The sequence below is a fragment of the Rattus rattus genome, chromosome 15, assembly GCF_011064425.1.
Source record: "Rattus rattus isolate New Zealand chromosome 15, Rrattus_CSIRO_v1, whole genome shotgun sequence".
Taxonomy (NCBI): domain Eukaryota; kingdom Metazoa; phylum Chordata; class Mammalia; order Rodentia; family Muridae; genus Rattus; species Rattus rattus.
The window spans coordinates 49,951,252-49,978,090 of record NC_046168.1 but is presented as its reverse complement, the minus strand read 5'-3'; positions in this window follow the sequence as shown (position 1 = coordinate 49,978,090).

Sequence of the window (26,839 nt, the reverse complement as noted above, 5' to 3'; positions counted from 1 at the left end):
CATTCAGTCCTGCCCCCATCGATTACAACTGAGGCTGCACCTTCACCAAAGGACTTCCATGGCCTCTCACGTTGTCAAGCCTCAGCTGCTCTTCATGCCTGATTCATGCCTTCAAAACCAGCACCACCTGGATGACTCTTACACATTACCAAGCTGCAGTATGAGGTGCAACCTTGGCTGTCTTTGAACCACAGCTTCTCTGTGCTCTCAGAAAACACTTCCCATAAGACTTCACCACAATGATGCTGGTCCCCTCTTAATCACCACTAATTTCTTAGCTCCAGCTGACCAGCATCAATAGTCCCAGTCATGCAAAGTTTTCACTTTAGTAGTTCTGGTATCTTGTTAATCACAGCTGATTCTTCAGCCCCAGCTAACCAAAACCACAGAATCTTTACAATCAAAACAGCAATGACCCTGATAAGAGTCTTTAATCTTCCCTCTGAAATTTCACAAGCCAGACCTCCATCATTTGCACTGTTCTCAACATTATCTTCCAAGCTCCTACAGAACATCCCACAGAGCTCTTAACATCCAATGGCTCTTCTAGCCCAAAGTTCCTAAGTCCTTCCACAGTCCTCCCCAAAACATGGTCAGGTTGTCACAGGAGTACAAATATCCCACTATACTAGTACCAATTTGTCTTAGTCAGGGTTTCTATTCCTGCACAAAACATCATGACCAAGAAGTAAGTTGGGAAGGAAAGGGTTTGTTCAGCTTACGCTTCCACATTGGTGTTCATCACCAAAGGAAGTCAGGACTGGAACTCAAGCAGGTCAGGAAGCAGGAGCTGATGCAGAGGCCATGGAGGAATGTTACTTACTGGCTTGTTTCCCCTGGCTTGCCCAGCTCGCTTTCTTATAGAAAGCAGGACCACAAGCCCAGGGATGGCACCACCCACAATAGGCTAGGCCCTCCCATCTTGATCACTAATTGAGAGAATGTCTTACAGCTGGGTCTCATGGAGTCATTTCCTCAAGGGAGGCTCCTTTCTCTGTGATAACTCCAGCTTGTGTCCAGTTGACACACAGAACCAGCCAGTATAGTGACTTTTCTCTATCAGTAGTATGTATAACACCTTCCAGCATTGTGAAAGCTTCTAGGTCAGTACCTATTTAATTTCTCTAACTTCTATGGCTCAAGTATGTGGCATCTTCATCAATACCATTTTATTATCGCATTCTGAATGTCAATCAAGAGCAATGGAAATACTCTACAATGTTTTGTGGCTTATAGGGCCCTACTGTCTAATAATTCAAGAAGAGATAACCCATTTGGGGTAATAGGCTTTTTAATTGCTAGCCTATAATATCTAGCAGGGACACAGTTTCCTTCCTACGAGGTAACTGTATCTAAACATTTATTTTTAAAATAATTGTTTTATTTTTATTTTGTGTGCATCCGTGTCTTGCCTGCATGTATGTCTGTGTGAGGGTGTGAGTTAAAGTCTTTTGAGCTGCCATGTACTGGAAATTGAACCCAGAACCTGGAAGAGCAGCCAGTGCTCTAAATACTTAGCAATATTTTCAGACCCTGTTTAAACTTTGTACATGTGTGTATAAGTATATTTTAGGACATCTCTACGGTCTTAGATTTTCAAAGTGTGTAACAAGCTCAAACGGAATTGCTCACCATCCAGTCACACATCTTTCGAAGGGTCTTAGTGTTAGCTACAGGTCCCCTCGAACCCTTCCCCACCATCACCCTCGCACCCTTCCCCACCATCACCCTCGCACCCTTCCCCATTACCAGCTTCCACCCTTCACACGATTTAACCCTTTCTCTTCCACTATTTCCTTTTCATTTTTATCACCCACCTCTTGAAAGCTGCCCCTCCCTCCAGCCCCATACTAGTTTTCTGACCTCTGTGGTTATCTCAAATGAACCACGGTTCTCTAAGGATTCAAACCTCGTGTCCATGTATGAGGAAAGACACACGGTGCTTGTCTTTCTGGGTTGGGTTCTGTAATTCAGTATGATAGTTTGTAGTCCCATTGCTCATTTTCAAATTTTATTATTTCGTTTTTCTTAAAAGCTGAATAATACTTTGTTGCGTAAATGTAGCACATTTTCATTATTTAAACAACAGTTGATACACACCCAGTCTGCTGTAAACAAGGAAACAATAAAGAGGTAAGAAAGATAGCAAACTATCTATATAGTAAGATATATAATCTTTGGGGTATATGCCCAAGAGCAATCCGTCCACACCATTTCCAGCATTTTAGAGACTGAGGGAGGAGGATCGCCATGAGGTGGAGGCCAGGTTGGTGTACAGGATGAGGCTATTTCAAGAAAACTTTTTTTAATTAACAAGCACAGGCTGGAGAGATGGAGAGTAGTTAAGAACATTTACTGCTCTTGTGAAAGACTCAAGTTTGATTCCCAGCACCCAGGTCAGAAAGCTTACAACTGCCTGTAACTTCAGCTTCCGGTGATCTTATGCCCTCTTCCGGCCTCTGCAGGTGCCTGCACTCAGATACGAACACAGTCCACACATACATGCATGCACACCTGTAATTAAAAACTAAAAATTAAACACTCAAAATAAATAGTCAGAGCTGCTGCATCTGCGCTACTTGAGTGTGCACTGCTCATTTGAGTGAAGCCCCGAGGTTTCTCCTGTACTCAAGGCTGGAAATTGAACATGGAACAAGGCCCATGCAGTCCGCTTTGCTGTGCCCTTATCTTTGTTTTTAAAATCAAAAGAACACTTCCCACTTCCTAAGCCCTCGATGCATTACCCAGAGCTCAGTAGTAGTGGGTCCCTCCTGCACATGCATGAGAACACACTCACGTGAGCACACACTCACATACAAACCAGTGACAACCCCAAATGCTGTTCCTCAGCCTCCATTCACCTTCTTTTTTCTTTTCTTTTCTTTTCTTTTCTTTTTTTTTTTTTTTTGACAGGGCTCAAATTCAGGGCTCATGATTCAGAGCTCACTTAGTAGCCTAGCCAGGGATCTGCCTGCCTCTGTATCCCTGGTGCTGTGATTACAAGAGTGCACTGTCTCACCTGGACTTTATGTGGGTTCCAAGGACTGAACTCAGGTCCTTATGAAAGACCAGGGTGGGGAAAACCCCCACTCAAGTCTCGAGACGACGCAACCCCCCAAGAACTCATGAGAAACCAGTCTTGATGTAATAAACAAGAGGTGTATTTGAAGAACCAGAGCTCTGGGGACGACACGTATCTCACACAGGAGACAGAGGAGTCGACCCCAAGCCCAATTAGGGGAAGGGACTTATAGGGAAAATTACATAGGCAGTTGGCAACAGTCACACAAAGCAATTTCATTGGTTTGTAACTTGGACTCAGTTCAACTCTAGGCCGCCCTGCCTCTGGGGCAAGCTGACCCTAATTCTCATTTTTCTCAGGACTGTTGAGTCAGGGCCCTATCGAGGCCAGATGGTTTGTGGTGGCTATAGCCAGGCTACATCCCCAAAATATGTGATGTTATTCTTTGCTGTGAGGTGCACTTGTCCTCACAGCAGGGTCAGTGGGGGATAGTTTAAAATCTTTATTCTTTCACTTACACTTGTCTGACAAGTATCTTACTAACCAATCATCCCTCCAGCTCCTAAGAACCCTGACACAGGGTAAGTAAAGGACATATTGTTTGAAGGCATCAGGGCATCTGCCTGCCTGGTCATTTGAAGCTAGAGAGCAAAGAAAAAAGAGGTAGGGTAGGTGGACATGTGTTTAGATATTTAATAAATCTACATTGGCTAGCCAGTTTAAGCTACAGGAAAGTGTGTAATAAACTCAAACGGAATTGCTCACCATCCAGTGCACACATCCTAAAGACAGGTCATAGATCTTTTTTCAGAGCTGTTCTCTCTGCCCAGCACAAAGAATTTATTTGTGGCACCTACCTACTGCAGCACGATGGCTACCACACTACAGCTATTACAGAGCAAGTCAAAACCAAATTCCCTGTTAAGTTGAATGCTTAGTCTGCCCGTAACTTACCAGTACGGTCACTTTCACCCAGACAGGAGTACATGGTAAGGACAGAAGCTTCCTTCTCTGATGATCTTCACCCTGGGAGGAAAGGGTGTCATGGTTCTGTCCTTTCAACCTGAGCCAAGCTTCCTCTACCCCTGTATCTTAGTCAGCGTTCTGTGCTGTGAAGAGACACCATGACCATGGCAACTCTCATAAAGGGAAAGGTTTAGTTGGAGCGTGCGTACAGTTTCAGAGGTTTAGTTCATTACAGTTATGTCAAGAAGGCAGTCGTGATGCTGCAAAAACTGCAGGTTCTACACCTGGATGCACAGGCAGCAGGAAGAGACGATTCGTCTGGGTTGATCTTTTGAAAGCCCAAGCCCAACCCAAAGCCACATGTCCTAGTCCCTCTCAAGTAGGGCCACTCCCTAAAGACCAAGAATTCATATCTATGCGCCTATGGGGGCCATTTCTATTCAAACTACTACACCAGGGTCTGTCATCATGCCAAAATCTCAACCCAAAGGCCCGTGACTATCAGCCTGACATAGGAACAGATGTCAGAGATGGCCTCACCCAAGCTGACTGGCAGCAATGACCCTATGCACAGAAAACAGCCTCCTCAAAGTTTGTGACAACAGCACCCTGGTCATAGTGATAAGCAGTTGTGTAGACAGGATTGCTTATGAGGCTCTCTGATGGTGGTTGTTTCCCACACACATAGGGAGAGTGTGGGAATTCCATCCTGAGGACTAAAGGCTACAGTGAGGTCTTTTTAGGCCTTGTGGCCCTATGGTCAAACCTCAGCTTGCTATCAAGTACTATGTCCTGAGTAGAGTGGGAAGGTCCTTCTGGTGCCCTGGTGCCTGCACTGCTAAAGCAGGAGCCTCTGTTCTGTCCCTGCCCAGTGCTCATTCCCACTTGCATGTAACCTCTGCGTGCTCACTCATGTCCTTTTCAGCTGTTTTAGTTTTTCTGTTTACACAATCCATAGGCTTTTATGGCTAATTGAAAAAGCACTAAAATTCCAACAACACCAAGAAATGGTGAAAGACCCATTTGTCCAGCCTGGGTCTCTATTCATCTTTCCAGTGAATAGTCTATATTTTTCTGACATGAGGTTGGTTTCCTTGACCATCCTTCCTGTACTTTTAGAAATGGAATGTGGTTCCGATATGCATTCCCACCTGTGTTGTTTGTGTTTGTGGGAACAGATCTATACAAGGAACTGAGAGTTGCCCACATCAGTTGCTTTGGGTTCTTTGGCACCAGCAGTAAGGTGTCAAGGAACAGCAGTATATGTGCATTTCACTCTTAGGAGGTCATCTCTGCAGGAGAGTTTTGGAATATCGTGGCTGAAGAGTTGAGGTGCACAGGTGCTGCCTGTCATTAATAAAAAGATAAAGAGAGTGGGGATATGTTCTATGGAGGTCTGAGGGAATGGGGTGCCCATGCTGAGACATCCCTTCCCCTGAGGACCAGCCACACGATGGTATAGTATAGAACAGAGTTTATTCAGGACATGGGGAGAGGAGCAGAGGGAGAGAGAGAGAGAGAGAGAGAGAGAGAGAGAGAGAGAGAGAGAGGAGAGGAAGAAGGAGGAGGAGGAGGAGGGAGGAGGAAGAAGAAGAAGAAGAAGAAGAAGAAGAAGAAGAAGAAGAAGAAGAAGAAGAAGAAGAAGAAGAAGAAGAAGAAGAAGAAGAAGAAGAAGAAGAAGAAGAAGAAGAAGAAAGGAAAGGAGTAGAGTAGAGGCTGGCCATGAGCATGTGGAGAGAGGGGGAGGGAAATGGGAGGAGAAGGGAAACAGGGGAAGAGGGTAAGAACAAAAAACAAGAGCAAGAGAGAGGAAGGGGACAAGCAGCCCCTTTTATAGTGTCAGGCATACCTGGCTGTTGCCAGGTAACTATGGGGTAGAACATACCTGGCTGTTGCCAGGTAATGGGGGTAGAGCTTAGAATGCTAACACTGCCTACTTTAGATGGAGTCTTCCAACGGACTTTTCTCCTTAGATCCTCTAGTGCTTGAGTCTCATATCCATGCCCATCCAATATACCTTGGTATTTAAAAAGCTTTCCTGGCTACAAGAGACAGTGGGCATCTCTTCACACATTGAATGACCACACAATCTTACTGCATGGAAGAGAAGGTGTAGAACTGGATGATTGGAGAGAAATGGTCCTAAGGTACCCTGAGATACGCTTTGTACCTCCAAAGACAAGAATGCCACGAGCACGGACTCTTGGGAGCTGGAGAATCTGAATCATCAGAATCACTGATGCAGCCGCAGACAACTGCGATGGTTACTGTTGTCAACTCAACAGGATCTAAGATCACCTTGAGGACAGACCTCTGGGAATTCCTATGATGGAATTTGTAGATTAGGTTAACTGATAGGAGGAAACTAACTAAGGTCATAGCCATTTCACAGGCCAGAGCATGTACACACACACACACACACACACACACACACACACACACACACACACACACACGTTGCACAGGCTGGAGCACCCCATTGCACAAGCTGGAGCACCACAGCAAACAAGAAGACAATGAACTGAGCACCAGCATTCACTTTCTCTGCTTCTTGTCTGTGGCTGGCCTGTGGCCAGCTGCCTTGCATTCCTTTTACTTTGCAGAGGGACTTTGCCGTGTGTCCCCTCAACTAGAAGTTCAAGTAAACCGTAGGTTGCTTCTTGCCAGGTATCTTAGAGTAAAGTGATGAGAACAGTAGTTAATGCAGTCAGCGAGGTGAGAGGGGTCTCAGAAGTGCAGCCATGGACCCTTGGTCACCAATGGTCTACACAAGCAGAAGTCAAAATAACTCTCCTCCAACAATTACATTTTTCCTTTACAGGAAGTAAATACCTCTGACAGTAAAATGTAATAGATGGTGAATTTCAAGAGAAATCACATTTCGAGATTCGAAGGCCTATGGGGCATAAAATGAAAACATGACTCATTTCCCAGCCCATTTATGAGACATTTCCAATAAGATGTACACACAGTGTGCTCCAGGTTAAAATTATTTTTTGTTTATGTCCAACTCTTAGGGAAAAATGCAATGTAAAGTCAGATCTGAAATGTTTGAGACCCCAGTCAACCTTTCTAGAAACTTGTGGAAGTAACCACATTCAAGGGTCTAGAAATGATAGCTCCTTGTACCTGTAAACTGTGCAATGCTGCACTCAAAACCAGCCTGGACTGCACAGCAAGACCCCGCTCTAAAAGGAAAAAGCAGGGATAGAAGTCATATTTGGTTTTAGGTATGCATGTCACAGAGTAACCTGGTGTTTGTGTTACACGACAGTCCTAAAGGAATGAACACTGAATTATTAGCTTTTCCATCAATTGCATGAGCGTTCCATCAAAGCGCATGCACATTCCATCAAAATGCATGTGTGTGCATTTCGTACATAGCTAAATAGGTACACAACTGTGAAGTCTGGGGAAGATTCATTTCTGCTCTTAAAATGTGACCTGAATGATTTCCGTCTTGTTTTGCTTTCAATTACTAGGATAGAGGCCATGACCAAAAGCAACACAAGGACAGGAGGGTTTATTTCCACTTATAGACTTCAATCCACCATCCAAGGAAGCCAGGGCAGGAGGTCAAGGCAGGGACTGAAGCAGAGGCCATAAGGGAGGCTACATGCTGGTTTGATCTCCATGACTTTCTCAGATTGATGTTTTATACAGCCTAGGACCACCTACCTACCAAGTCCGCATTGGGCTTGGTCCTGCTTTATCATTTTTTGATTAAGGAGCCCCACAGCTGTGCCCATGGGCACTCTGATGGCCCATGAGCATATCGATGGGTCATCTTCTTGATTGCTAATTGATATTGGACTCCTGTGAGTAGCATCACCCGGAGGCAGGTGGGCCTGTGCTGTATAAAGAAGGTGGGTAGCCATTAGCGAGGCAACAATCAGGGTTCTTCCATGGCCTCTGCTTCCGTTCTCGCCTCCAGGTTGCTACTCTAGCATTCTAAGATGAAAACCTCTAGGCTATAAGAGAAAACAAGCCCCTCCCTCCCTACATTAGCACTTTGGTTACTGTTTTTATCATAGCAGCAGACATCAAACGAGGACAAATGTCCCATGCGTCATACTTTACTGAGAAATTTAGTCCATTTGACTTCCAAATATTAAGTGGCTACACAGAGAACCGCACATCTGTATGTGCTCCTTCTTGAAAGCATGGGTGTTCAGACCCTCAGTGAGGTTGATGGTCGCAGTTCCTTCACAGCGAGCCAGTCAGCAGGAGATTGTTCCTACTCCATTATCAATTCTAAATTGGCGTCACCGTCACCAAACTGCTAGCATCTTCCCAGGAATGCTCCTTTCCAGATGTGTGCTCATATCAACCATCCAGCAACATCCTTTGTTCTAACAGTTAGGTGAGTCTGCTGCATCTGACCTGTACGTTTAGTCCCTGTGTAGATAGAATCATTTTCATCTCCTAACATCACACATTCCACATGACAATAATCGACTTTCTAGAGTGCCTGAGAAGGTGACTATGTGAGGTGTATAGATGTTTGTCAAGCTAGAAGATCGTTAGCTGTCCTGTCTTCATCACTTGGCTTCTGACAGATGTGTGACTTGTCCCTGCCCTGAATATCCGCCTGAGTCATGTCTTCGTGGAAGGGAGCGCTTTCTGTGTGTGGACGTTGTCAAGGCTGGACATCTATGGTGGTGTTGCAAAGAAGTACTCCCTAATGTCGGCAGTCCACGGAGGACGTGGAGCCATTTGTTCTGTCTGACTCTTCCAATAAGGAAGCAGGGGACATGTGTGGGAAATGGGTAAAGTATTGGGAATCTCATGTCACAATCTCTCCTCTTCATAAGAGAACAAGGGACTAAGCTCTCCTTACTTTAGGAAGGCAATCATTGTGTCAGCAGCAGAACTTGAGTGAAGGGGTCAGGGGAGGAGTGCCTGGAGGAGCACCAAGTGCCAGCAGAGCTACACGGAGTAGAGAATGCTCTCATGTATCCCTAGGCCCTCTGACTAGACGTGCTCTCTGTATAAAGGGCAGGACATTGTCTGACACGTGCAGAATACTTGGGATGACACAAAGCTCTCTAGAGGGATCACTGTGGAGTGTTTAACCAATAAATGAATTTGCTCAGCCCTCACACCACCTTCATCCGGGAGCCTCTGACTGGAGATAAGATGGCAGCAGTGTCTCCTCATGGACTAATGAGAAAATAATCTGAGGTGTGCAGGACCAGTGCAGTCTCTGGCCTTAAATGCTCTCCACTACTACAAGACGAAGGACAAAGAGACCTGACCTACAATTGTGGCTCAGAAGGCAAGTAACCCAAGTGCATGTGGACCTGCAGAAGTGACTCTACAGGACATAGACCTTACATTGCAGCACTCAGTCAAGAGAATTACAGTTACCAATGCATACAGCCCCAGGCTTTTAGGCCTTTGGGCTTAGAAAAGAAAAATATTCTCTTCAGCATATTCTCAAAACCCTGGGTTTTCCACACAGATTCCTAGGAACTTTCTATCATACTATACTTTTTAGAGTCAAGGCTGCGTAAGGAGAGCCCTGGGACCTGGCCTTCTGAACTGGGGGATGTATGACCAGGAGAGGCTGTCTGCAGCCAGGGCACTTCTGAGGAGGCTCTGCAGGGATATAGTCGCCTCTGACCCTGGGGACTAAAGGGAGGAACACCGTGAGGCTGCACACGGGTTACGGAGGCAGGGAACGCAGGCTGCACGGTGAGTTCCAAGCAGTGGGGTTTCTGAAGAACTCAGCAGGGGCAGAAACCAAAAGACCTGAGCTGCAAAGAGTGTGAAATAGGGGCCCTGTGTGCCTGAAGCACATGCATAGGGAGGCCAGGCCTGCCTGGCTTGGTCCCTGGGCCTCCTGTCAGACGTCTCTAAAGCACAAAGGTGTGGGATATACCAGTAGAGTTGCTGCCATTCTGTTATGAATAGAAGCTGCAAAAAAAAAATGTTATGAGACACACATATTTCCAGCAACAGCAGTCCTCTCTTTAAACACACACACATACGCACATGAATCACATAAAGAAACACACAGGCACACACACCACATACACACAGACACACAGATGGACAGACGTAGGTTGATGTCATTTTGCAGGTGAAGGCAGGTACAGGATAGAACGAGGCCTGTCATTGGACGAGAAGGAAGGATGGGTAGAAGAAGAGTTTTAGAGAGGAGAGGAGGCCAGAGAGAGGAGGAGGGAGCTGAGAGAACTTGGTGCTCGGATGCACCAGGCCAACACAGAGTTGGGATGTGTATGCCTGACTTGGTGGAAACCAGTCAGGAGAACTGTGAGCGAGGGCCACTAGGGTAAATTAGCATTGGTCCCATAGGCCTGCTGGAGCCAGAACAAGCAAGAGAGAGCAACTGCTAGGGTGTGGGAGGGGGCACCATTTTTCATTTTTACCACAACAGACAGACACACAAAGACAGACACATACACACATATACATATCACAACACAATACAGAGAGATGTTCACAACCTGACCAGAGGAGCCCAGAACAGGAAATGAGTGCCCACACAGACTAGATGAGGCCCTGAGCTCTCTCAGTAATGCTCAGAGGAGAGAAGAAAATCCAGAGAGGAAATGCAGTGAGAACATTGAGTCTATAACTGTGTGTGTGAACACTGTTGATTACAAGAAGAACTTGGCAATGACTTAGGAAAATACAGGGAATAAGCATAAAGATTTCAAAATACAAGAGAAGGAGGTTAGGAAGGGACAAAAGCCATGACTAGGAAGCGTCAGCCTCACTTCCGTACCATGTAACTGGTTTTTAATAAAAAGAATTAAGTCAAAAGCAGCCCTTCAGTGGGGCCACAGATAAATTCTGCTCTACAATCCTTCTCCTTCTCCTCCTCTTCTTCTTCCTCCTCCTCTTCCTCCTCCTTCTTCTGATTTTCAAGATAGGGTTTCTCTATGTAGCCCACGCTGTCCTGAAACCTGCTGTGTAAACAAGGCTGGCCTTGAACTCAGAGATTTGCCTGCCTCTGTCACCTGAGTCCTGGCTATAAAAGTGAGTGCCACCTTACCCAACTAATTCTTCTTTGGAATCTTAAGACCAGGAGTCTATTACAATAAATAATAACATCTCCGTACGCCCTGAGAAGATGAGCTTCTGGAGTGACGACAACACTCAGTGCATGAAATCTGAAGGATCAAACTCACAGCAGGCCAGGAGCTCACGATACCATGGTGTGGGCGTCAGGAATCAAGGTCTACAGAATTCTAAAGGGAAGGGGAGATGTGCCTGACGAAGGACAAGCAGGAAGAGCACGTGCCCCAAGCAGACTCGTTCTCATAGACAACCTATGACATCATCTTCTTATGAGGGACCACTCACTGGAGAGGTGAGAGAACACAGGAGCCAGGGCACCTGAGCCAGTTTTGTAGAAAGAGTCACCAGAATTATTATTTCAAAGTACAGTGTTTCCTTTGTGACATGGAAAGAGTGAAGTCATGAAAATTGAGAAGTCATTTGTCATTAGAGTTAAAAGGTCCTTGAAGGGCAAAGGATACATCCATTTGAAAGACCTTAGTTACCTTTCTATTGGCATGACGAAGTACCATGACCAGGTCAACTTACAGAAGGAGGAGTTATTGGGGCTTACAGTTTCAGAGATAGTCCATGACGTAGCAGGGTGCCTGGCAGCAGGCAGGTAGGCGTGGCACTGGAGCAATGGCTGAAAGCTTACCTCATCTGCAAGTAGAAGGCAGAGTGAGGACTCATTGGACCCAGCATGAGCTTTAGAAACCTCAAAGCCTATGTCGTGTGACACACCTTCCCCACAAGGTCATACCTCCTCATCCTTCCCCAACAGTTCTACCAATTGGGGACCAATGTCTAAGCCACTAGGGGCCGTTCTCACTCACATACCACACAACCTCAGAGGTTACAAAACAGAGAGGCTGACTTTAGCTTAGTCTCTGAACAGCAGGCAGCCTACGAATCATGAACCGTGAGGCACTTGCCTTAGGTGTCCTCAGGAGAGGTTCAGCGCACCGGGGCCCTCGGACTTCACTTGGTCTTGCCTTTGTTCTCAGTCCTAGAACTGTTTTCTTATGAAATACCCATTGCAATTAGCACTCTGCCAAACCTGCTTTGGCAAACCAGCAACAAACGAGCAATTCAAGTTTCTACAAACACGGAAATGTTTCCAGGAACTAAAAAAACCTTAAATGCCTTCTGGCTGCCGGCCTTCCTGTTGCTCTTGTGAAGTTCTGGCATGATAGCCAAAAACACATTGCCAATACCACCAACAAACATGAAGCGTCCCCTGTGCATTCATTCAGGGGTTTGTAGTCTCAGGCTGAGGTTTAATCTACTTGAGTTGCCTTTGTGTGGTATTTAGGGTCCAGTTTAATTCTTGAACATAGGAAACCCAGGATTCCTGACACCATTACTAAGGAGAATGTCTTTTTCTATTAAATCTTCTTGGGGCCCTTGTCATAAATTGTCTTAGTTGGTTGGGGTTTTCTTTTACTGTGAAAAGGCACCATGATCATATCAACTCTTATAAAAAGAAAGCATTTAATTGGGGCTGGCTTACCGTTTCAGAAGTTTAATTCTTTATTATCATAGTGGGAAGCATGGTGGCACACAGGCAGACATGATGCTAAAAGGCAGCAGAGAGTTCTGCATTTGGATCTGCAGGAAGAGGATTCCACACTGGGCCTGATTGAGTATCTAAGACCTCAAAGCCCACCCCTAGTGACACACTTCCTACAAGGCCATGCCTAGTCCAACAAGGCCACACCTCCTAACAGTACCGTTCCCATGTATGCTATATGAACTTATTTCTGAGTTCTCCATTCTCTTCCCCTAGCCTGTTTTAATGCCCACGCCAGGCTGTTTTTGTTACTATAGTTTTGCAGCATGCTTGAAATCAGAATTGTGGGAGCTCCATCTTTGGTTTCTCAAGATGGAGGTGGCTACTTGGATTCTTCCCTGGGGCCATATGAATTTTAGTTTAGTGTGAGGAAAACATGAGCGAGAGGACACCGAGGTCAATGAGTACAATGTTCTGTTCTGTGGGAGGGAGAAATCTAGAAATCTAACGGGTTGTGAAGTCAATTGCTAACAACACCACATGATGCCCAGAAAGTAGCCAAGGAAGCGGCTTGACTGCTGGTCCCACAGAGGTGATGGCTGTGGTGGTCTGATGGTCTGGAGGGAGCTATTATTGCACTTGGTGTCTGGCTGTCACATAGCACGTTTTATGAGTTAAATGCAGCTAACAAGAGAGACATGCTTCTCCAAGTGTTAGCAGCCACTGTTCCTCGTCTATAGTCCCTACCCCTAGGAATTGAACACAGAAAATACCAAGTGCAGCAAAGTTATGAAAAGTTTCCCTGTGTGGACCAGAGCCTATAGTGTTTCCCTGAGGTTTCCAACATGGAGTGGAGTTGCTGATACCCACAGAAGTTGTCTCCCTAAATTGAAACACAAGAAGCAAGAATACCAACACTGCAGTTCTGGGAATGTGCTTGCTGGAAGCCAGGGATACAGAAGACAATTTCTACTCCTGGCTGCTTGTACCTTGCCCTGCCTCGAAGTTACATATGTAGATAGGACCAAAAGTAAAAGGACACCTCATGATTGGACCTGGGGGACTGGCCAGCTCATCTCCTTCCCGTGCCTTACCCTGATTTCTGGTGTAAGACACGCTTTTTTTTTTTTTTATTAACTTGAATATTTCTTATATACATTTCGAGTGTTATTCCTTTCCGGTTTCGGGCAAACATCCCTTCCCCCCTCCCTTCCTTATGGGTGTTCCCTCCCACCCTCCCCATTGCCGCCCTCCCCCAACAGTCTGGTTCACTGGGGATTCAGTCTTAGCAGGACCCAGGGCTTCCCCTACCACTGGTGCTCTTACTAGGATATTCATTGCTACCTATGAGGTCAGAGTCCAGGGTCAGTCCATGTATAGTCTTTAGGTAGTGGCTTAGTCCCTGGAAGCTCTGGTTGCTTGACATTGTTGTACATGTGGGGTCTCGAGCCCCTTCAAGCTCTTCCAGTTCTTTCTCTGATTCCTTCAATGGGGGTCCTATTCTCAGTTCAGTGGTTTGCTGCTGGCATTCGCCTCTGTATTTGCTGTATTCTGGCTGTGTCTCTCAGGAGCGATCTACACTTCTGCACTTCTTTGCTTCATCCATCTTGTCTAATTGGGTGGCTGTATATATATGGGCCACATGTGGGGCAGGCTCTGAATGGGTGTCCCTTCAGTCTCTGTTTTAATCTTTGCCTCTCTCTTCCCTGCCAAGGGTATTCTTGTTCCCCTTTTAAAGAAGGAGTGAAGCATTCACATTTTGATCCTCCGTCTTGAGTTTCATTTGTTCTAGGCATCTAGGGTAATTCAAGCATTTGGGCTAATAGCCACTTATCAATGAGTGCATACCATGTATGTCTTTCTGTGATTGGGTTAGCTCACTCAGGATGATATTTTCCAGTTCCAACCATTTGCCTACTAATTTCATAAAAGTCGTTTTTTGATAGCTGAGTAATATTCCATTGTGTAGATGTACCACATTTTCTGTATCCATTCCTCTGTTGAAGGGCATCTGGGTTCTTTCCAGCTTCTGGCTATTATAAATAAGGCTATATGAACATAGTGGAGCACGTGTCTTTTTTTATATGTTGGGGCATCTTTTGGGTATATGCCCAAGAGAGGTATAGCTGATCCTCAGGCAGTTCAATGTCCAATTTTCTGAGGAACCTCCAGACTGATTTCCAGAATGGTTGTATCAGAGTAAGACACTTTTTTAAAACCCCTAAACTAGTAGCATACCCTACTCCTAGGGACCAACTCCTGTCGTCTGGGAGCTCTGCCTTCTTCCTGTCTTCCAGGCCCAGCTAAGAGTCAGGAATAACTTTCTAAAACAACTCACCCTCTGTGCTCGCCACATTGAATTCTTTACATTTGAGAGGTTAGAACCCAGTGGACACTAAATGGAGATTCTTGTGTGAGCAGAAGCTGCATGAACCTCAGTCCTAACTTAAAGCCTCCTAGGAGACAAGAGAGGCTACAACTTTCAGAGACACCCCAGTATTTCCCGGAGTAAACAGGAGAGTCTCATTGTCGAGGGGAATCCAGAACAGCGCTGCTTGGTCAGGTGTGTACAGAGACTTCTCTTGCTAGCACAAGAGTGTGAGACCATGTTACGATGTTATCTCACGTAAGAGCAGATACACTGGAATCTCATGTTAAGGTCCTGTTGCCAAGTCTTCCTTTGATTTTTCCCCCCAACCTTTTGAAAGGTAGCTTCAAGTCCTTATCCTCAGACAGTGGGCTACGGGATCTGAGACCAGACTCTCTGGCTTCAGGGTTGCCTAGGGAATGTCTCCTCTCCCTGATGATGGCTTCTCTGACATTCAGTGTGGGTTACTGAGGATAATACTTGGAATTTTAATCATTGTTTCTAATGTGCTATTCACTGAACTGTCTTTGTCTCTTGAATCGTAGGCTCTGCACCACTAAGACTGTTTCCATAAAGATTGTTCCGCTTTTCCTGCCTATTCAAACTCAAGGTACTTGGGCAATGGGGCTGTTTTGTTTGTTCTGTTCAATTAAATGGCAAGGTATTTTCTACAGATTTCTTTTCATTGACAGCTTTCTTTAGGGTGACGGTGGTAGTCAAGTTCTCCTGGAATCCTAACAGTAATCCATTGGAGTGCTATGAATAGATGAGACTATCTACCTACTATACATTATTAATGAATAATTAATTATCCGTTAATTCAGGGGAAGCACACAGTCTTCCCCTGCCTATCTTCTCCGTGCAAAATTAAGATCCGTTTATTAATGTAAGCTCTTTCTCCGAGTCACTTTTCCCCATTCCTGAGCACTAAGATACTCTCACTTTGCTAAGGCTCAGGGGACCCCCTCTATGTACCTCACTTTCCTTCCGTTCTTCTGCAGCTCTCTATGGCACTTTCCTGTGCTCACCTTCCTGGACTCGGCCCTGAAGGCTGCTCCTGAGTATGTAGGAAGGCAGCAGACTGTCAAGATACCACTTGTTGGTCTGGTGTTGTCTGGACTCTGCAGAGGTTTCCCAGCTCCTGCTCTTACATCACGGTATGCTCGTTATATTTGTCCCACTCCCTAAGGGGCGGACTACAAGACAAAAATCAGTTGGCAATGCTACCACCCCATTATACTGTGCCACGTGCTCCCCGAACGAAGATGGCAGTGCATAGCAGCCATAGCCTGAAGCGTTTCCAAATCACCTGAGCACCCCTGGCTTTCACCCTTGTAACTCACTCCGTGCTGAATTAAATGACGCACCACTGATCTTTTGTTGGTTTGTTTATTGTTAATTAATTAATTTATTTACTTTGCATCCTGATCCCAACTTCTCCCTCCCCTCCTTCCAGTCCCCTCCCTTTTACCTCCCCCCACCTCCCTTTCTCCTCAGAAAATGGGAGGTCTCCCATGGATGTCAACCCTCCTTGGCATATCCCAATCCGGTAGGACGAGCGAGACTCATCCTCTTCTCTGGAGGCCAGACAAGGCAGCCCAGTGAGGGAAAAGGATTCAATGGCAGGCAATGGAATGTGCATGTATTTCTGTGTGTCTGTGTGTCTGTGTGTTCTGAAAAGGGGTGGATACACACATGGAGAACATATTTAGCACACTAAAGGCTACTAAATACCAAGCACTAAGAAAAATCTCTTTTGTATCTTGTGAGTATGGGTGAATGTCTGAGAGCCGAAGGAGGTCAGAAGAGGCATCAGATTTCTCTGGAACTGAAATTACAGACCATTGCAAGCCACAGGCATGGTGGGGACAGATCCTAGACCCTCTGCAAGAGCATTAATGCTCTTGGCCAGAGTTATCTCTCCAGCCTGTTTGGATAACGGATGATTGTTATATCAGATAATTAGTGAATTTAGTATTATAGCAAATGATCTATTTGATATGCAAATTTAATATTTAAAGGGTTAAATGTATTTATTCATGAAATATGTAAATGTAAATAGATTTGTCTATTAAAATACAGCGCACATAAATATGTGCCTACGTTGCTATCAGGGCTTGAGGTGCTGGCGGTTAAGTATTCATAAGGAGGCTCTGAGCTTGAGTCTCCGGACGCCTGAACATTTCTGCTCCTGGTTGCAGCAGGTGTTTGGGCATGAGCTGGCTTTTGTGCCATCTTGTCCCAGAGGATGGCTTCTGCAAGGGGGCCCACAAATGCATCCAAACCCTTGACACTATGCCGACACACTGCAAGAGGGCTCCCTCTGGGAGATTCTCAGACTTCAGGCCTTGGGGAGAGGTATGTGCCCTCCGCATGGACACCCCACTTCAAGCAATGGAGTAAGCCCCTCCTCCTCTAGCAACCTCCAGTGACCTTCTGTGGCCAGTTTCCATTCAGATGTACTTTGGGACATATATGAAATAAGAGATGGGAGGGCAGTCTGGCTGGATGGTTATAGATGCCTGTACTGTAAGGCAAACTGTACCCTGTCAGGGAACTTTGAAGGAAGTCTTTATACCTGTGAATAGTTTTGTGTGCATGGGAAAGAGCATATGCGGTGAACAAAGGCTTACACCACCCAAACCTGTCAATCAAAACAGAACACCTTCACAACAACCCTTAGCAACCAGCTCCTCCTCCTTGTGGCCCCAAGAAAGGCATCCAGGATCAGGCCCCAACCCTTGAGTACAGTAACTGGAGTGGCCTGCTGCCCTCCTGCAGCAGGGCTGACCCTTGGCTTGCTTCTGCATAAAGTTTCCTTGTTACTTTGTAATCAATGGGAATGTCTCCATCTCTCTGAATAAGAGGCCAAGGCCCTAGAAACACTTGACTCCCAAAGTGACCGCAGGAACAGGAGGACCAGCCAGGAGGAAAGAGGTTCTTAGAGAAGCTGCTTTCACCTTCCAGGAACTTCGCTGCCCTTGGATGTTGACACCTTTTTCAGAGAAATGGGTACCGAGACAAGGTCTTACACTATAATTCAGACTGATCTGAAACTCACCAAGTAGCCCATGCTGGCCTCAAACATCCTGCCTCAGTCTCCCAAATGCTATCAAGTCTTGAAAACCTCAATATATTTTTATCAAATGCTCTATGCATGAATGTTCTCCTGTACCGTCAGATTTCTCAGAAGATAGTGACAGATGGGTGTCATAGTAAACACATTTTGATAAAACTCTACTACAAGGACACAGAGAATGAACAGGGCAGGAGGGAGAAGGGATGAGGCAGGTGGATGGCCATGAGTCTCCACTTTGTCTCTCCTTTTTACCTTTTGTAGAAACCAGAACTGCTCATGACTAGCCAAGGGCCCTGCCATGTCTCTCAGGATGAGGAGGGACCAACAGTGCCAAGCCCCTGAAGTAGAGGAAAGTCCGTAATGACGGAAGCAGCCAAGAATGCAGAGAAATTAAAACACTCCAAGACTCTTCTGGGACAAATTGATACCTTCCCACAAACCCTTCCGTAATTGAGTTTCATCTGGGTTATTGTCTTATTGTCTGCAAAACTGAGTGGATGGGCTTCAGCAAGTAATGCTCAGGGGAATTTCAGACGCAGAAAAGTAATGTTCATACCAAGCAACCAGAAACAGGGAATTCTAAAGAGCAATGCTGGAGACCCTCCCAATTATGCAAATTAGCCTAGCCAGGGGAGTTTGGCTACAGCCCGTTTGCATTTTCATTCCGTTTCTCTTCATACAGTAATCAAGTAGGAATATGCCTTATGGGCACGAGGAAACGTTTCAGTGAATAAAGATATAATAAAAAAAATATAGATGCTCAACAGAGGCTGCTATCAAATTAAAGATAAAACTAATAATCTGAGATGCTACTGCGGGGAAGGCAATTCAGAAGCCTGGTGAGAGCTCTTCACCTCAGCAGAACCTCCACTTTCCTGGTATCTTGAACCACCAATGACAATAACATGTTATTAAAGCAAAATTAGATGTTAAACGCAGTTATCAAAAAGGGGGAGCATAATAACCTTACTCACATGGTGCTCCTATTCTGAGAATTATATTTTTAGCCTGACATATAAACCATAATGCTCTTTGGTGATAACGCTGGAAAAGCACCTTAGAAGTAACTTCCTTCTTTGTCTGTCAACTGAGCCCTGAGAGGCCCTGCGGCCACCTGATATCAGGAAGAGAAACTGGCAGGGACGATGGAAAACACCCAGGAAGGACCAACAGAGAACGTGAAGAAACGCCTCCCTAGACCCAATACACGCTCCTGGACACATGAATCTCTCAGTACAGGGCAGGTGTGTGCTCTGTGTGTGTGTGCGTGTGCATGTGCGTGTGCGTGTACGTGTGTGTATGTGTAAATCAGAAAACAACCCAGCGTCATTACTCCAGAGATTCCCACCCTCAATTCTTGGATCAGGGTCCATCACAAGCCTGAATGAAGCCAGCCAGCTTCAGAGAGATACTTGTCTCCGCCTGCCCAGTACTGGGATACCAAGCACTTGCTGTCATGCCCTGCTTTTTTATCTGGATTCAGAGGACCGTCTCAGCCCTCTGCTCTGCAGCCATTTTATGTGCTGAGACTCTCCCCAGCATGGAATAGCAGGTTTTATTTTGTCTATTGGAAGCCCTTAAATCCAGAAAACACTTAGGACTCATGCCCATCTCAAGAGACATAAGGAGAAAAACCGCATGAGACTTACTTGATGGGTCTTATGTTGGCTACTTCAGTAGCACTAAGTAATGTCAAGCTTTTCAAGTTTTAGGAGTCTGCTTGGTTTGTTTGTACAGTGCCAGGGCCAACTATGCTCCCTGCTACACCAGTGCTCTCCCATAGAACCACACACCCCCGGGCACTTACTGGGAGATTACCACTGAGCCACATTCCAAGCCCTGTCACTCCTTTATGTTCCTCTGTTCACCAAGCAGCATGGACTTTTGAAGCCAACACGGTTTTAGACACATCTGATACCCGCATGTGGTAGGAAGCTGGGTTCAGTCCCCATCTGGGTCCCAGCAACACAATACTATCTCTGAGAATTGCACTAATTAGAGAGAGACTCAGAAAAGCTTAAACACTCCAATACTATACACTGTCATCAGGGCAGCACAGGGCAGCCTGGCTTCCCATCTTTGGTAATATAGTTCCTCTCACCCATTAAACTGAAGTGTGAGATTCTCCATCTGGATTCTTAGAAAGGGTTGAGTCTTCTGACTGCTGAGGGAACCAGCTGTGTGTGAAGACTCAGCAAACTGTCTGTGCCCTGCAGGGGAACTCTGCAGAAATCTTCTCAGTGCTGACCTCAGAAAGGTAAGAAGGGAACAGTAGACTCCAGCCTACTCAGCACTCCCCCCTCTCACAGATCCCAACCAGTGCCCTGCTGAGAGCGCTGAGAGCATCTTCTGTGACTCTCTAGCAAACAGACCTTCAGACACCAAGGTTTCTCACCAGGGAAGCCAGTGCTGGTATCTCAATCTAAGGCCAGTGGGAAAGTTCCACCACAAACCTCCAAGCACAAAGAGCCCTCCCTTCCAGGGAGTAGTTAGATCCTGGAGCAAATGCAAACCAAACTGTCAAACAAAGCTACCTGTGACTCCCAACCGACTTCCCCTTGACTCCCAACCGTCCCCCACCCCAGAGAGTCCAGAATGGTCCACTAACTATGAGTCAGTTTGAAGGTCTCTTCGCCCCACCATTAGTACCCTGCCTAAGTTCCCTGCCTAGTTACCAGTTGTTTAAGTTACCAATTATTTGTATTTCGCCTCAATTGTTTAAAAGGTATATAACTCCCTGTTAGAGCCTGCTCAGAGTTGCCCACCCCCTCCCCAAAGGGAGTGAACCCTAAAGCATTGGAATAAAAGTTCCTCTTGTAATTGCATCGATTGCCACGTCCTCAAGGGGTCCTGGACAAGGGTCAATTCAGGTCTCACAACAGGAAGCCAGCAAACACTCCTACCTGCCACTAAAGAGCCTCAACTCTAACAGAAATACAGGGAGGGCTTATAAACATGCGCATTAGCTAAGCATGACTGGCTCTCTCTGTGGATACTGATCTCTAATCAAGTCTCATGGGGAACCCAAGAGGAAGTGGTAAGCTTCAGCACAGGGAGGAACCATGCTTGCCTCTGTACAGAGTGGGGGTTGGGGAATGTGGGGCTATGCAGAGAATGATGGCGCTCAGCTAATGAGACACGCTGTGAGGAAGGATGATCCCTGGCACATTTTTTTAAAACCCTGAGTGATTTCCTAGTTGAGGTATCAAAGGACATCTAGTTAGAAGGAAGGAGATAGGAAAAATGGAGAGAGGACTTAGGTGGGCATCCCATGGTCAAGCTTAATTCACTGCTGTTCATAGACTTCATGGAAGTAGGCATCTTTCTGCAAAAGAAGCTGGGAGCATTCGGTTACCTGCCAAGTAGCAGTTTCCTCCCCACATTAGAGCATCCCATTGTTCAAGGAAGTTAATTAAGAAAATAAAAAGCCACTCAAATAGTTTCAGGAAGTCACTGAAACTGACAAGTATCACTAGACTCCCACCTTCCCAAAAGTATATAAATAGTAAGGATTACTGAAAGTCACTCTCAGACAAGCCACATAGCCTGAAACAAGCAGAGATGAACAGCTGAACTACCGGGAACTGATTCAGATCAACCAAGCCACTGGGAAAGGGCACTCTCCAACCTCCAGAGTCATCTGCACTCCATGTACTGAGCTCTAGGTTTCCAGCCTCTGTGAGCTGTCACTCATCCTGGAGTGGACTTTTGATGATACAACAGTTTTTGAGTCATTTCTGTTCCTGTGTATAACCTTTTGCCCATAAGTAACCCTGATAAAACTCACTGGTTCATCAAGTTGGACTTTAGCAGTATTTGTTATTTTCCTACCTGGGGTGAGTAGATATTCCTTCACATCTCCCTAGATAAAGGATCAAACAGAACCAACGCATCTTCCTTTTCTACTGACATTTGCTTACCCTAGCTGTAGGCCCACACAAAGAAATGTATGTTAAGACCACAGAAGATGAAATTATGCTGCTGAACTTGCTTTCTGTTTCTCAAAAGAATAGTCATGATCCTTTTCTGATGAGATAATTATTACCTATTAATTTGAAAAAGTCGTGACAGTACCAAGCGGAACTGTAAAATGATCTATAATTACCCCCTGTCTTTTTAAAGTATGTAGGATGGAGTGGGGCTGATGGCTGAGTAGGTTATGTGATTGCTGCACAAGGGTGAGGATGTGAGTTCAGATCCCCAGGACCCATGTCTGTTATCCTGATGCTGGGGCTAGTAGATCTCTGGGGCTTTTTGGCCAGCCACTCTAACTGAAAGTTCAAGGAAAGACCCTGTTCCAAAAAGTAATGTGGAGAGTAAGTGATTAAGACAACCAACACGCACGTGCGTGCGCGCACACACACACACACACACACACACACACACACACACACACACACACAAACCCTACTTGTCCTAACTCAGTTTCTGTTCCCTTGTTAAAATAGTCCAGCCAAAATTAACTTAGGGAAGAAAGGGTTTTTGGTTTTTTTTTTATTTTTTTCATTTTTCATTTCCATCTCTTGGCAAGTTGAGCCAAAAACTTAAGTGGGGAATTATCATGGAGGAACTGCCTCAGAGAGCATGGAGGAATGCTATTGACTTACTCAATCTCAGGATCATATTCAGCTACCTTTTTTATATAACCCAACCTACCTACCTAAGGATGTTGCCACCTGCATGGGGCTTGGTTACATCAATTAGCAACCAAGAAAACGCCCCGGAGACATGCAGGCAATTCTTCATATGGGATTCCTTCATTCCAGATACACCAAGTTGAATGAAGATTAGCCATCACTCTAGGTTTGATGAGGAATGGAAAGTGGTGAAAGAGACTACTACATGTAAGACAAAGCACTTTCTAGAAAAGCAGCCCATATTGACACAGCTAAGTGCACCCAGGAAGTGTTTCCACATTTAAATGCCTTTATAGGGCCTGCAGGCATAAGAAGAAATCGGTTCACAGACAAGAAGAGCAGGGTAGAGCATTGAGCAATGACTGACTGCTGGGATTTCCTTGCAGATGTTTGGATCCTGCAGAGGACAGGCTGAAGCTCCCCTCCATCTTTGTTCCTCTCTGGTGAACTGGTCTCTGTCCTGGAAATATACACATTCTTCTTTTTTTTTTTTTTTTTTTGGTTTTTTTTTTTTTCGGAGCTGGGGACCGAACCCAGGGCCTTGCGCTTCCTAGGCAAGCGCTCTACCACTGAGCTAAATCCCCAACCCCTATACACATTCTTCTTACTTCCTTTTATCTTGTCTCTGAGGTCATCTTGCTAACATCATGGTCTCTTGTGCCCCTCCCCTTAGGCCATACACTGTCTCCTTGACTCCTTCCTCCATGGTTAAGGTTCCTCACATTCTAATTAAGGGTTCCTGTTAGCTTAAATCTTTAAGAAGAGGCTTATTAATCTTGTCTCCTTTGGTCCTGTGTGGTTATTTCTGATCTTTGTCTATAAAGGACACAAATGACTACATGATTTAGGTTGGACACACATGTTTATTACCTGATGGGACATGCTCACCTTTCATTATACAACCCTGCTTCTCTACAGAGCCCATTACAAACTTGGAAGTCTTCCTCCCCTTGGTTTGACCAACTCTGTTCTCTGAGACAGAAGCAGGGCAGGACTGTGCAATAATGTCCCAAAACACTTCCATCAGTTTCCTTAGATACAAAGAGTTCTCTTGACCCTCCAGTCTGGACCACCAGTGTGTGTGTGTGTGTGTGTGTGTGTGTGTGTGTAAAAATATATATTAGTTTTTAGTATCATTCCAGGTTTCCAGTGTGTTCTACAAGCTAGCAATTATTTTATAGTAAAAATAAGAAAATTGTCATCTGAAGTGAACTATCAGAACAGCAATCTTGTTCTGTCCAGTTTGCTTATTTATAGAAACATACAATACTACAGTTAACTACAGATATCTGAGTAGTTTACTTTAAAAAATAAAAACAGGAAGACTCAGTGAAAGGAAAAAGTTTAAAATTGCCCCCCTAGACAAAAGTTGAAGCCAAAAGCGGGCCCTGGAACTACCTGTTCCAGAACTAGCTGATCACAGAAAGAGAGTAATTGCACCAGCTGGTTCAGCCACTTTGTTCCAGAAACTAGCTAACCATAATAGCAGCTGACCATAATAGCATCTGACCATAACAGCAGCTCACCATAACAGCAGCTCACCATAACAGCAGCTCACCATAACAGCAGCTCACCATAGTAGCAGGAACTGGTTGACCATAAAGTTAGATTAAAATCTTAAAGAACAATCATGAGAAACAGGAGGTTCTTCCTTGCGATTCGGTATCTCGTGAGTTCTTGGGGAGTCGCATCATCCCGAGACTTGAGTGAGGGTCTCCCCACTTCGGCGGTCTTTCATCAGAAGAGTTGAATGACATCAGAATTTCATTCATTTTTGGTTGCATTACAAAGATGACATTTCAACAATTATAATTATGCGATTAGTTCAGGGAGAATGTAATGGCATCCCTCAGTTAATTAGGGTCAATACATATAATGAGCTGATTTTTATACCAAAAACAAACAAAAAAAGTGAACAATGCAGAGAACAAATCCATCCTTGTCAGTGAGCTATGAGCCTGTTTTATCCCACACAACCTTCTTGAGCACTGAGAACCCTGTTTTCGTCCCCTAAGAAAAGTGTTAATCACAGGTTGAGAAGATGCTGCTGTTGGCAAAGCTCTTGGAAGACAAATATGGGGGTGTGAGTTCAACACCCAGAACCAGGATGAAAAAGCCAGTCATGGAGGCACAGGTTTGTAATCCCAACTTGGGGAGGCAGAGAAGGTAGATTCCTGGAGATCAATGGCCAGCCAGCTTGTCCAAATCTGAAAGCCCAAGGCTAGTGAGAGACCCTTGTCTCCAAGACCAAGAAGGACAGCACTTGAAGGTTGCTAAAGGTCACCCAAAATTGACTTCTGACATGTACAGTCACACATATGCAAACATGCACAAGCATGAATGTGTGCACACATAGACACGTGGACAAAAAGAAAACGTGTCAATGCTGTGACCCCTAAATTCTCCTTGGGTCTTGTCATGACTTCCCCCTAGTGCGGTCATTTTACCTTATCATGTGAGAGGAATGTTCTTAACAAGCGGCATCCAATGTAACGGGTAGGGGAGACATCATTTCTGTTCTGTGTTGCTGCAGTCTTATATAAAACCCTCTTATCATTCAGTAAAACACCCTCTGGCTAGCAGCTTTGGTTTTGTGAATAGCAACATTATATGGACATGACTGAAGTGTTTATGAAGAAAGTTGGTTCCTAGTAAAGCCTGCCCCTCAATATTCCATGCATCTGCAGAGCTCCTGTGCTGGGCTGCACATGTCTAATGGCTGCTTTCCCACCCCTGGCACAGACTGTCAACCAAACACCAAAGGGAAGAATTTATATTGGCTCACAGTTTGAAGGGATACAGTCCATCATGGCTGGCAGGGCAGGGTGCAAGGTGACTTCACTGCACTGAAAGCGTATGTCTGGGACTATTTCATGTCTTGGCAGAACAAGATGCAGAAGGGAAAAGCTGGTCCCTTCTAGTTTTCCCCTTTAACCTCCACTTCCCTTAGTCTGTAACTAAGGAGTGATACCACTCACCTTTATGGTAGGTCTTCTTTTCTAAGTCAGTCCTCTTCTGGAAATGCTGCACAGACACATCCAGGAGTGTGTATATCCCTGGGTGATTCTAAATCTAGTCAAAGTGGCAGTGGAGATCCACGATCACAAAATACTGTGAGACCCCACATCACCATGACCAGCCTTAGCAATTATTGTCATCATACAGACCTGTTTGTGATATGGAAGTCGGACTGGCCCAATAACAATGTGATGAAGAACAGATTTAAAGTCACAACCCATCACTGAGAGAGGTCAAGGTGGCAGGATCATGAATCGAAAGCCATAGAGGAAGCTTATTCTCTTCGGCTAACTTTCTTGTATAGCCCAGACCCTGTGGTGTACGGTGCCACCCACAATGGACAGAGCCCTCCAAATCAATCCTTAGCCAAAACAACCCCACACAGACATGGCCACAGACCAAGGTGATCTGGGTAGTCAGTCAATTGATATGCCCTCAAACGATTCTAGGCTGTTACAAACTGATGGATGAAGCTAATTAGGATACACAAACACCAAGAAATTGGAATTTCCTCAGAAATCTCCTGCTGAGAGGAGAAGGAGAAGACTGAAGCCTAATGCTAGCTAGAGTCGTAACGTCTCTCAGTAGAGATTTTGCACATTTCTCACAACTTGTCACACCACCCTGTAGGAAAGACTGGAACCCAGACACAAGTCGAGAATATGTAGGGCCACCCCTTGAGCACCAATGAACTATGCAGATCTCTTTCTTTCTTACTTCAACCTACACCTCCTGCCTGGACCCTGAGGACGGGCTTGTGAGGAGGGGTCATGGGACTTCTTTGTACCTCTTCCTGATTTGGCCACAATGAGTAACCTCCTTTTGTGGTGCTTTTTACGATTACTTGTGAGTTTTACGGGCTTATGGAGAGGAGGTGGCTTAATCTGACTTGTTAAAGGGCCAATTGGGCCCACATCTAGCCCTGACTCCAGTCAAAGCCCCACAGATACAAGTCACATGGAGCATTTAAGGGGCAAGTGATGCGACTTCAGTCCATTCTCTGTGGCGAGCAGGTGCTACCCAGAGCTGTGTCCATGTCTTGCCATCAACTTCCAGCGTAGGGCTGCTGGTTTACTGGATTGTTTTCATCCTGGGCTCTCCTGAGGGCATCAATCTTAGCGTGCTGTTCACACCTATCCGCTCCACATTTACCACTACTGGCACATGCCAGGTATCCCAAATCAAGTGTTGAACAGATCGGTGGCTG